A 13336-nucleotide genomic window follows, 5' to 3' on the forward strand; every position below is an offset into this window, starting at 1 on the left:
TTCTTTTTAATCCTTTTACCCCTTTAAAAGTTTACACATTGAATGTTTTACAGGGGGAAATCAGCTAAGTAAATGTTTGTGTGAGGAGATGGAGGTTTTTGCCCTGTCTGTAATCTTACTTAGTGGTAAAAAAAGGAGAATTTATCGGTGTGTGCACACATAGAAGAACACAGTTGTACATAAAACAGAGTTGGACAGAGGGTAACGTTATTGATATATCCCTGGGTGACTTGCTGCGGATTGGTAAGGGTTTCTATTTCCCAGCTTTTTAACAATAGCAGCAACAAAATGACTGCCCTGCCCCAAATTATACAGCTGATAGAGAGCTTGGAAAGACCAGGAGTGGTGTTTTGGGTTCAAGGCTGTTGGACATCATTTGGTACTGGTCCTCCAGATCCTAGGTTCAGAATAATTTAGTCTTACTGTTGTACCAATAACAAATAAAAACGATATTAGTAATAATTAGGGCAAAGGTTTTGTGCAACTGATATATTATCCAAAACCAGTTTGAAGTCTCTGTTGTGATAACAGTTTCATAATTTTTGACCTGGCAGTATATTATGAATCATGGTGTGTGTGTGTGTTTGTGTGTGTTTGTGTGCTATGCAAAAATCACAACATGGGAAAAACCATGAAGCCAGCCAATGCTTCTCTCAATTCCTGTAGCCTCTGTTAACTCTGCCATTTCAGTTCTCACCTGTCTTATTGCAGGGGGCAGTGAATCACAAAGAACAGCCGCTGCCAAAAATCACAATGCTGGAAAAACCATGCAGCCAACCAATACCTCTACATAGCACCATCCTTATTTGAGACATTATGATATGTCAGTATATCACGAAATTTAGCTGGTGATCTATTACAGTGTTGAAAACCAGATATTGGCCAGTCCTAGTAATAATAACAGCAAAGTAGGAACAGTAAGCGTGAAGTCTTCTTACTTCTGGTGTAGACATGGGAGAACTAGTTCAATAGTGTTAGGGCTTAAATGTGATGCATCCCTTGGAACACACTGCCTGTTTTCGATGACACATTGTGGGTTGTCCCATGAACAGGAATCGAGCTTCCTGTTGGATTATGCTCACTGGATTTAAATTGCACAAAGCAAGCATGGCCCCAAACTCTGCTTTTCAGTCTTCTGAAGGGGCCTGTTGTAAGGAGACCTATATTAAGTAAACAGAAAAAGAACAGGAGGAGGAATGCTGAACCATATCCATACCTATCATTTCTGTGACAGTTAACACAGAAATAGGAGAAGGGAGCCTGCCTTATTTCCAGGGTTAAGACTATACAAAGCCTTGTGCAAGATCAAATGATGGGATGGGTGGATTTCCCACAAGTCATTCTTCAGATGTAAGAGAACTCTTGTTTTCTGGAACTAGCCGGCTGGGATTCTTGGTTTCACAATTCTTACTGCTTCAGTGGGTAATTTCAATTGTGTTAGTTGACTCCTGCCAAGTTCATTAACCTTTTGTGGCTTCCCCTTCCTCCCGCCTCTAACAACTTCCAGAGAAAGGAACTGTTTGTATTTGTTTTGCTAAAAGGGTGGACTTGAATTCTTGAGATGAGCCCTGCTGAGGACGGAACTTCTTGTGTTTGGTTGAACTCTTACCACCAAGGGTGACACAGTTTTGCTCTTTTGACTCTGCCAGGAGAGAATCCATCTCTTTGTTTCCTCACCTGCAACAGTGTTTATTTGGATCCTGCTGTGGGGGAGAAATGGACTGTCTACTTCCTTGGCTGGAAGGAAGCCCCCAGAAACTGTTCACTATCCAGAAGAGAAACGGGCTTATTTCAAATGTCTTTGTCTCTCCCTGCAGCCTAAGGATGAGTGAGCCTTTGTGTCAGGGAACATGTCTGCTGGCGTGACTTTTCTTAGAAGCATAAAGGGACAAAAGTGGAGGCAAGGAGATGAAAGAAATGCACCTTGGTAGTAGAATAGAATTGTAGAGTTGGAAGGACCCACAAGGGTCATCTAGTCCAACCCCCTGCAATTCAGGAATGTTTTTGCCCAGCTTGGGGCTTGACCCCACAACCCTGAGAAGAGAAAATTTTCAAATAGCTTACTTCATATGGTTCTCACTTGGAGTCAATTCCGGCAAATGCCTGGCTAGTGTAGTAGCATAGTGGATAAGGGCTAGATAAGAGATTGTGCTTTTGTGTTTGATTGCCAAACTGTGGTTTATCAGTTAGATAAATTACTGTTTGGTGATTAATAGGGAGCATGACATCTGCAAATAGTCTGAGACATTGCAATGGAAACTCCCATAAATGTCAAATCAGATCCAAATTATAATACAAAACAACAAACAAACCCCTAGCATCAAAAAGAGACTTCCATGATAAACATATCTATCCCTTCTTTATGATCTTTTCAGCCACAGGTCAAGGCAAATAACTTTTTATGCACCCAGGTTTTGGGGTTTAAAATGTTCATTATGCTGCCTCTCTGCAGGAATTTCATTTTCTGCTCTCTCTCTCTCTCTCTCTCTCTCTCGGTTATTGTTGGTTTTTCCATTGTCCCTTAGTTGGATTAATTCCATAAATTTAATTCAGTCAGTTGCTTGATCCATTTTATCTGCCCAATTTTTCATCTGAATAAAACAATAAGTCTGACGAAGAAAAAGGCTTTCTTTGTTTTTAGATGATGTAGGGGCACATCATATCAGGCACTAGCTTTGAAGAAATTTCCCCATATGTATGTCATAGAAGGGGAAAGCTTCTTTTAAAATGGTGCCTGCTGCTTACGGTTTTTGAAAGTAATTGCGCAAAAACAATTTACAAGTTTTTTGTCTTCTAAAAAACAAAAACAAAATTTGAGATCTGCTGCTGTGTTCGTCTGTGGGACCTTTTTGTTTTATCAAGATTTTTTGTTTTTAAAAAATGAATGAACGGAAACAGTTCATTGATTGAATGTTCAAAGTCTAGCCTTCAGAAGAGTTGTAATGCTGAGCTGCGGTAGGTCACACAAAGTAGCTGATTCCACTAAGCAGCAGGTCATTGGAGACACCACTAAAAAGAGATATCAATACAGTGGTACCTCAGGTTAAGTACTTAATTCATTCCGGAGGTCCGTTCTTAACCTGAAACTGTTCTTAACCTGAAGCACCACTTTAGCCTATGGGGCCTCCTGCTGCCGCCGTGCCCTCGGAGCATGATTTCTGTTCTTATCCTGAAGCAAAGTTCTTAACCCGAGGTAATATTTCTGGGTTAGCGGAGTCTGTAACCTGAAGCGTATGTAACCCGAGGTACCACTGTATATAGAAGACATTCTGAACAAGATACATATATTCCAAGATTTCTGTTTCATGACTGTCTCTGTCTGTCTGTCTTTCTGTTTTCTTACCCACCTGTAAGTTCAGTCCAGGACTTACACCGTAGCCTGCATTGAATTCTTTCTGATTGGTTGATCGAAACTCCCTTCTTATTGACTTTCCCCTGTCATCTAAAACTTCAGCCAGGACACAGCCAATGTCTGGGTAACATGATGAGCTTTTTGGTTGACAAGAGATGCTGCATATTGTTTTGAATTGGTTTTGACTTGAACTGTAGCCTAAACAGCAGATTCTGACACCTTTTGCCTTACCTCTCCAAATACCTGGCCCTCTGTGTTGCAAACTTATGGGCATTTCTCTGACAGTAACTGGGGATGTTGTCCAGCTTGCAGTTCACTGGTTTGCAGTACTTTCAGGGTAGGGGGTGGGTGGGTTAAAGGTCTGTTGCAGAGACCCATGGCGTGTCGTTTTGATAATATGTGGTGGCTTGTTGTCTGGATTCCTGTTAAATTCAGGGTCATTATGCTGGAATAACAGCCCTGGTATCTCTTGTTTAATATGGAGCAAAGGTTAAGTATCTAGTAGGTGGTAAGCAGGACTTTGCATAAATAGGACTTGGGATTGACTTCCACGAATGAACATTGTTAAGGAATGCGTCCATTGTTGTAAACAGAGGAGCCCGCTGAGCTCTATGCTGTGATTTTGTGTTATTTCTGACATGATTTCCTTATATAGTTCTCTCCACCCTGAAAATTCTGTGCTTTTATAACCATAATAATTATACTGGATGCCCTAAAGAAATTTATCTTATGATCACATAACACTGGAAAAATAAAATGTTCTCTACCTTTTAAGCTTTAACCTTTGTCCTACTTAACACAGTCAAGCATGCAGCTATTAAATAATTCTGATACCCCTGTCTTATTATTACTTAATCCTGGCATGCCGCTGTCATCTAAGCTAATAAATCTTCAACTGTATGTGTTGGAGCTATGCAAATAACTCATTAAAAAGTTCTTTGTTCAATGACAGTTGCATCCTTTTTTCCCTCTTTTTTGAAAAAACAATGAGAGACTGAGAAAGGTATTCTTTCTCAATCAAGACACTCCTTTAGTTTCTGTTGCAAGGTTGTTGTTTTCTTCACCCAGGTTTGCAAGCCTCTGTTGCACTTGCCACCCAAGTTCAGGGGAAAGATTTTCCATGACATTTCCATGTTCAGAAATGGATTCGGTCACTACTGGATGTCTTAAAAGCTTCCAGCTGGGCCCCAAATAAGTGGGGGTCTTAAAGTCACCAAGAGACCCTGATCTGTCAACTGCAGCATACATGCCATGGATGGATCTCTTCTCTCTTCTGATACAGAGATCCCAAGGAGAGCCAGAGCCACACCAAGCAGGCTGCAATCATTTCAGAAGCTATGCTTTTGCACACACAGATCCTGTTGCAAAAAAAAAACTGCTGTTGTCTTTGCCCAGCATAACTTTGCATGTACATGTTAGGTAGTGTAAATGACTATTGTGAGAGCCAGTGTGGCGTAGTAGTTAAGAGCGGTGGACTCGTGATCTGGGGAACCGGGTTCACGTCTCCGCTCCTCCACATGCAGCTGCTGGGTGACCTTGGGCTAGTCACACTTCTCTGAAGTCTCTCAGCCCCACTCACCTCACAGAGTGTTTGTTGTGGGGGAGGAAGGGAAAGGAGAATGTTAGGAGCTTTGAGACTCCTTCGGGTAGTGATAAAGCTGTATATCAAATCCAAACTCTTCTTCTATTGCTTCTGAACAGCGATAGTGCATGATCCTGGATGCACAGAAACAGGCAGGATACCAGCCAAGACTACAGCCTTGGTACAGTTGGAGTCTTCTCTTCTTTCCCTGTCCCCAGATGACTCAGACTGGTTAGCAAGGAAGCTTCATTCTGCACTGCGCTTCTAAGCCCAAGTTTGTGCCAGTTTGTGCCAGGCTACAAGACCGAGCCTGTCAGGAATTCCCCTTAAAAACTAGTCCTGTCCTGTTAATCAATTTCCCCTGGTGGTAAGATTCCATTTGAATGTATGCTCACAGTAGTAAAGTAACAAAACCAAACTGTGGGTGTTATAAAAGCAGAATACCCTTTTTACTGCTATATGATGAGGGGGTGGGGAACATGTAATGGCAACAGCTGCCCATGAAGTATGTGGTATCATATTCATCATATGTGTTTGGAAGACACGTATCCTATACAGTGGTACCTCGCAAGACGAATGCCTCGCAAGACGAAAAACTCGCAAGACGAAAGATTTTTTGTTTTTTGAGTTGCTTTGCAAAACAAATTTCCCTATGGGCTTGGTTCGCAAGACGACAACGTCTTGCGCCTTTTTCAATGCATTCCTATGGGAAACTGTCAATGCATTTCCTATGGGAAACCGTGCTTCGCAAGACGAAAAATTCACAAGACGAAAAAACTCGCAGAACGAATTAATTCCGTCTTGCGAGGCACCACTGTATTCCTTTTTCACCTCCAGGACAGTTTATTAGTAGAAAAGAGACAATTAACAAGTTTAGAAGATGAACAGCTAAGAAGGATATGGTAGTAAAATAACCACCATCATATTAGGGGATTATCTAGTGTTCTGAAATATGAAGGTTGTTGTGTGAAAACCAAAGCAGCTAACAAGACATTTAGTATCAATATGTACACTCAAAATCATTATAAACGTAATCTTGTCTTTCTGGGAAAGCCTGTAAAAGTGAACATTTGCATTCGTATTTTATGGCACGTTTACCATGATGGGTCTTTTCTAACTTGTCTTCCACAAGGCTGGTTGATGCCCCAGTGCTAAAGGACCCGATCCAAGCTGCCTCAAAACAAACCTTTCATTGTGGCACCACAAGGATGTAGATGACTGTAGTGAATGGGCAGGTATAGAGAAGCTAAGGCAGGTCTTCAGCTATGTTAGTGCCAAGTTGTGTAGGGGCTTTGTATACTAATGGTAAATTCTGTCCGTTAGCATATTGGCTTCCTATCCTATGCAAATTGTGTGGGGCTTGATATAGACCGTGACAATGGGGGGGGGGGGGCAGGGAAATGTTAACTCCTAACTGCAGTCCCTGTCCCCTACATCTGTTCAGAGAGTTAAGGGAGAACAGCATGGACAATTGTATGAGAGGGGCACAGGGAGGCTGTAGCGGGAAGGAAGAATCTGTAGAAAATCACCTCTGTTTCTCTCACACTAGCACACCTTTCCATTATATCAAAATCCATCACACATAATGGTTCACACACGCCCTCTTAATAAGACTTGCTTCTTATCCTCTTAATGGACAAGGTCTGGTCTGAAAAAAGATGGTCTAGTTTTCTAATAAAGATGACCCAAGGAGCTGCTAAATTCCCCCAAATACATGCTGCCCTGCTTGAGACTTTGCAACGCTGGAGGATGTCGTGTCACTTATATACGGAAGCATAATTTTTATTTTACTGCTGCATTTCTGAGGTTATAGAAATGGTTTTCTGTGTCACTTCCACATGCAGCATCATTGCAAATATATATTGTAGAATTGTGACTATGACTCTTCTAAACAAGGCTAGTGCTTCATTCATTAAAAATATAATACTTCGGTGCTTTTAATAAATGATCATTATTTCTGTGAAGTAGCACTAAAGGGTTTAAAAAGAAGTCCTCGTAACCTTCTGCACTAAGTAGTCTGAGATGCCTTTTCAGTTTTCAATTGGTTGCCTAAAATAAACAAACAGCATGCTTTATCACCGACCAATCAGGATTACAAAAGGGCTTTAAATGCTCATACTAAAGTTTCTATAGCCAGGAGAGTTAATTATTGTCTTTGGACAGAGGTCTTCTACCAGGTAATTCACCACTTTCTCTTCCAGTTTTACTTAAAGATAGCAGACAATGTTGGACCATAATAATGGATATTAATAATTAGCAGTAATGAAATGATTATGGGTTGTTTTGCATTGTGCTAGCATGTTGGTGTAATTGTTTAACTGCATGTATCGCATGTATATTAGGTCTTTTAGGCTGCAGCTCTGTAGAAACTTACATAAATTCAAGTTCCATTGAATTTAGTGGGGCTTACTCCTGAGCAAATGTGTTTAAATACCTCTAGCCCCAGCCTTTTCAAAATCAGATGTATTCCTAGTCATTCCAACATAACAAATGCAACAATTTTACTGTGTTACAGGTGATGATGGGAACCTTTTCATGAATAATTTGAAGAGTATGTGAAAGGCCTGGTTATGATTTTTTCCAAGTTCTTATTTTTATTAAGAAAAAATATTTTTTAGATATTCTTGTGATATAGTTTCATTTGGGAATCAGTCTATATATTTATTCCTTCTTTTAACTGACTGTGCCTGATTTATCAGTTCACCAAAGCCTTTGCCTAAATTAGAGAGCCTAGCAATTTTCATGAAAGCTAATCACTTACGCATCTAAAAAAAGAAAAAAAACCTCTAAAAATTAATCAACCTCTACCTGTTTCATCAAATTGGCAATACCTTTGAGTAATTAATGAACCGCTACCTGCTACAATGATGAAATGTCTGCATAATTCACAAAGGGCTGTGGTTATTTTGCAGATTTGACAAATGAGCTTGAAAATTCACCAGTTAGGTAGGGGATTTGCTTTATTCCTTATTTGTTGATTCCTGAGATTAGGCTGAACTTTACTTTATTTCATGACCTATTAAGACATTGCTGATTTCCCTGAATTAGTCAGGGACTTCATCTGAACTGTGAGAGTCAGGCAGAAGTAGTCAGAATTTTATGTTGCAAGCAGAGGAGCTTCTTCATTTCAGCAATTTATATACTGCTGAAACCTGCTCAAATTACCACTATTAAACATTTATTTAGCGCCAATCGTTGTGCTGTATGATGTTACCAGTTACACATGGAACAACTTTTCATGACTTAAAGCAGTATTTTGATTTTAAACGTAAAACCATTTATTATTACCATTTTACAAATATAGCAATTGACAGTATACTTTTCACAGTGCAATCCCAAACATGCATACTTAGAAGTAAGTTCCATTGATCTTCATGATGTTTAAACCCAGATCGTATAGGAATGGAGCCTTAGGGTGTAATCCAATTCTTTCTTACCTGGGAGTAAACTCCATTGAATGAAATGAGTAGGCGTGTAGGATTGCATTGCCAGCATGTATACATCTGTAGATGGCAATAATCTGGGAAATTATCCATTGTTATGCATATTGAGACTACCTCCAGACTAGATTTCGTCAATGTATTTGTACATTAAGTGAAACCGAGTGGGTGGAGGATTTAATTAATGCATGCTGGATGGAAAGGGGGAAGTGGATAGACTAGGCAAGCGAGAAAAGAAAAATGAGGACTGTAAAGCAAAATTTATGCTGGATTTCAAGGTGAGGACAAAAAGTGGAAATATAAAGTGAAAGGGACGAGTGGCAATAAAAGAGACCCGACTAAAGAGCTGGATGTGCTTGAAACAGCATCCAAGAAAGATGCTGAATGGTTTCGCAGAATAAGAAGGGGGAAAAAGAGACTCATAATACAGAACATCAGAAATGAATAATCTTTTACGAAACAGTCCAACTTTTATAAGCATGCATTGCCTTGTTAAATAGAGACATCTCAAGGTGAGACACCTGATATGATTTCTGCCAAGACCACCGTTATTTTCCCAATCCAGAGATCCACGTGTGCTTCTGAGACAAACAAAATTATTCGAAAACATTTATCTTAGGTCTTTTAAAAAAGGGGGTGGGTGTTTTAGACGTTGCATTTGTTTTGGTAGCACACAATTTCATATCACTTTGGTGCCCAAACTATACACTTTCATTATAGCATGCTTACTAACAGCCTCGGAGGGTGCTGCAAAAGAGATTGGCCAGAAATCCACTGTGCTTCAAGGCATCATTTTTTATTTTTTTTCATTTCTAGACCACCCATTGAGCCAGGTCCTCTGGGCAGTTTACAGAAATATAAGCAATATAATATTGATAAAGCCATATCAATGCAAAAACTCAACATCCACTATAAAATGTTACCAAGAAGCAGCATAAAAGCAGACTAGCATAAAATTAACAGGAAAAACCAGCAAGAGAAAGCATTTCATGCCTTGACATTTTTTTAAAAAACAAACAAAACATATAACTGAAACTAAAAGACCCTGTTGAATAAAAAAAAGTTACATTCACTTGGCCTTGAAAATAACATAGGTGCTAGTAAATCCTTTTTTGGGGGGGAAGATATTCCATAATTGTGGTGCAACCATCAAGAAGCCTCCATTGATGCCTGGCCATATACGGGCTAGGAATGTATATGAGAATCCTAACATAGTAATGTTTGTACAGTTAAGACACTGGCATTCTTACAGGATCTTGGTCAGATGCAGCCAGGCACCTCTTACTTTCTTAAGTGATCCTGAATATATCAAGGTAAGATGAGCCTGCTAGATCAAGCCAAAAGTCCACCAAGGTAGTCAGCAAGAAGAATTTGAGTGCAGCTGCACTCTCTGCATCTGTGCTTCCCAGCAATTGGTATTCAAAGACATACTAACTCTCACAACGAAGGTGGAACAGCTCTATTGTGGCTAGTAGCCATTGATATTCCTTCACCTTTAAGTAGAACTTTAAGATCCCCAAAGCCTGTGTCTCTGTTTAGTATTCCTTATGCTCTTAGTGGTTCCTGAAAAGTTGCTTTAAAAGTAGCACACAAATTGACTTGCCAGGATACCTTCCCGTTTTGTCAAACAGCCAGAGAGAGAGAACAAGAGACTTAGTTTTGTAGCATTTTTCGGTTCCTCCTGGGTAGCCTCAGAGGAAGGAAACATCTTGCCTGACCCACTTAGTATCAGACACATTGGGATGTAAGGTAGGTGGGATAAGCAAGAGCACACTGTGCCATAAAACCGCACTAGAATAATAAGAATGTGGTTGGTTTTATGGTGCTGACCTTGCGTCTGACAATCCATTTTTGATCTCCTATTACAATGCAAGGAAGTAAGGAGATAAAAATTATCAGGAAACCAAGAGTATCCAGAAACTGCAGAAACACAAACAGGAAAGCAAGATGGGATGAACTGGAGAAAGCATGGGATTCTTATGTAGAAAAAAATATTCCTATTTGAAACTGAGGTTGTCTAGGTGCTCACAGGGCACCCCCAGGGAAGCACATAAGTAGGTTAATGTCATAATATGTTTTGCAGCAAAGGATTAGTGTTAAGTTGCAGGTACAGTGGAGCATATGCTTTGAATCCTCAGGCTCACAGTGAATGGGGCATCACAAATGATGTGAAAGAGAACAAAGAGTTTAAAATGGCATATGGATCCAGACTTACCAATAGTGGAACTCTACTAATAGGACTGGGACGATAGGGGTTGCCAATCAGAAGGTTGGCAGTTCGAATCCCCGCGACTGGGTGAGCTCCCGTTCCTCGGTCCCTGCTCCTGCCCACCTAGCAGTTCGAAAGCACATCAAAGTGCAAGTAGATAAATAGGTACCGCTCTGGCGGGAAGGTAAACGGCATTTCCGTGTGCTGCTCTGGTTCGCCAGAAGTGGCTTAGTCATGCTGGCCACATGACCCGGAAGTTGTATGCTGGCTCCCTCGGCCAATAAAGTGAGATTAGCGTCACAACCCCAGAGTCGTCCACGACTGGACCTAACGGTCATGGGTCCCTTTACCTTTACCTTACTAATTTTTCACTGATTCCTGCAGCTCTTGCAACCCCCTGTTTATCCCCAAGGTTGTTCCTGGGGGTGTGTATATGGAGAGACCTATGAAGGTCGCCTTTCCTTTCCTCCAGCAGCAACCTCTGCTGGCTGGGAATCCCTTGCATAATGGAAGGAGCCCTTCCATTCACAGAAGGGCATGGCTGGATATGTCCCAGAATCTTTCAATGCCATGATATGTACAGTCACATGTAAAACATGACAATGCTTAAGTTTAGTGTGGGTGATCTTTATCACACATAAATTTAGTGGCAAACAACCTATATCGTAGGAGAGAATTGAAGCCATAATGCTGCTTTCCTTTGTTTGTTCTTTTTAAAATTGAAACTACCCAAATCTTAGGCCCCCATTTTGCATTTAAGCCTATAATCATAAACACACTATCTTGGAAATAAATCTTCTGTGAATTCACTTACTCTATGTGCACTTCATTTTCTTATTTATTGAAAAGAATTCTGGACAATTAAGTCTGTCTTCCTACACATGCAGAGAACATCTAGTATGGAAACAGCATTTGGAATAATATTATGAATGCTTTCAAAAGAACAAAGTAAACTCACTGAAAAGCTTTAAAAGAAAATACCATTGTTCTGACTTGCCTTTTATTTGTGTAGCCCGAAGTAGAAATCACCCAAGTTGTTTCTGAGTTAATTATATTATTTTTACTTTAGATGACAACATTGCAGTTGGGAAAGAGGAAGGGAGGAAAGAGAGATCAAATGGGCTTTGCTGAAAAAGATAGGATTTAAACTGTCAACTTTGTAGGTTCCATTTGTGCTACGCTATTATGTGAGGCAATGGTTCTTACTACTTTACTTGTTCTCAAAGTGCAGTAACTCTCGCCTACTGAAAATGCTTCAGGGTCGAACCAATAAAAATAATTTGAATTTTCTAAATAACTATTGCTTTTAGAGGATGCATTTGAGCAAGAAGCCGGCTCCCCACTTCAAAGAATAGTTAATGGTCTTCAGATTCTTCTCTCCCCATGTGCTCCCTGAATCATAGATTTCACTGACATGCGCATGAAAATGTACCGTTTGTTGTGAGCAGGCAGTTTTTACCTCAGTCTTTTATGTAGTTTTGAATAAGTGTGTCTCTGTTGCACTTATAATGAACTTTGTTGAAAATCTACGGTATGTCCATTCGTACATGGAGGATTAAGGCAAGAGGGAAATGGTTGCCATAGCAGATCAACACTATCACTGAAGGTATTACCTGCCACAAATCTGCCAGGGATATGCCCCCTCTCTGTTAGCTCTGGTGCTTCTAGTGTCACTGCAGGCAACAACTGAAGGGAGAAAGGACAGTATATGAAGTATCAGAGAGAACAGGAGATAGAGCCCCTATGTATCTCAAGGCAACCTCCCAACCTCCAATCCCTGCACATTATGAACTAGGCAGCACTTACAAAGAGCATCCAAAAAGGTGGCAATTGGGTCTGTAAGTCAATAAACCAGAACATGGTTAAATTCCAATACATGGAGAACCATGATGGAAGGAAGCATGCACCCACTTGTCCACAGCACAAGTCGATTTTTGACCCAGAAGCTTTCATAGATACAACTCAACTCATGGCACTTTAGGAAGTGGAGCCATTTCAGGCAGGTATGGAAGGGAGAGGTCGAGTGATAAGGAGAGGGAATGTCAACATTTCCATGGTCAATAGCTTAGTCGTGTCAGGAGGCCCCAACCCATTGATTTCACAGGCCGGAAGGCCCATATTCTGTCAAGTCAGGGGTCAGAGGTTTGCTATGACAACAGGCTCTCTTCTTATTACTATTGGAACACCCTTCCACTTCCCTTTTGTGAGGCAGAAATTGGGGCAAGCTTAAAATACCTTCTGAAGATCCATCTATTTAAGCAGGCTTCCCTTCCTCATAAGATTCATCACACTGCTCTGCTTTATTATGCATTGACATTTAATTGATGCCTTATGTGCTATTTCTAATGTATTTTTTGCTTATCATGTTGCATGTAGACTTTTCTCTTTTTAATAACTTTACTGTGTTTTTATGTATGTGTTTTGTATGCTTAGGAATTTGGCTATTAAGTGGTACATAAATGTACATAAATCATCTTCCTGTTTATTGGCTGAAAATAGTATTTAAAAACAACAACAACCAGGTGGACTGAACACCAGCCATGTAGTTCATAAACATACACAAAACACATACACAGCTGCAGACAAAAAAACGGCTTGAGAAAGAGGTAAAAGACATGCTTTGCTCAGTTATTTCTGGTCAAAGCACTGTTGCCCCTGTGTTAAAATCTCCTGGGAAAGGTCAATTCAAAATGAGGAAAATTTAAACACCTTGTATACAGAAAACACTTTATTCTCAAATGCCATTATGCATT

The 13336-nt window shown here is 40.3% G+C and overlaps 1 protein-coding gene across 5 annotated transcripts in view; it reads left to right on the top strand.

Moving 5' to 3' along the window:
• The window catches only part of SLC16A7 (solute carrier family 16 member 7), a 100020-nt gene that overhangs the window by 15087 nt on the left and 71597 nt on the right, over positions 1 to 13336 (top strand). Inside the window, exon 1 of one of the 5 annotated variants that reach the window (XM_083399869.1) lies at positions 7075 to 7111. The exons of the other annotated variants lie outside the window; for them this stretch is intronic. The gene's annotated coding sequence lies outside the window, so the exon portion shown is untranslated. Of the gene's footprint in view, positions 1 to 7074; positions 7112 to 13336 lie in introns of those variants that run through there. 5 annotated transcript variants of the gene reach the window in all.

This window comes from Podarcis tiliguerta, assembly GCF_965153285.1.
Source record: "Podarcis tiliguerta genome assembly, chromosome: 10".
NCBI lineage: Eukaryota > Metazoa > Chordata > Lepidosauria > Squamata > Lacertidae > Podarcis > Podarcis tiliguerta.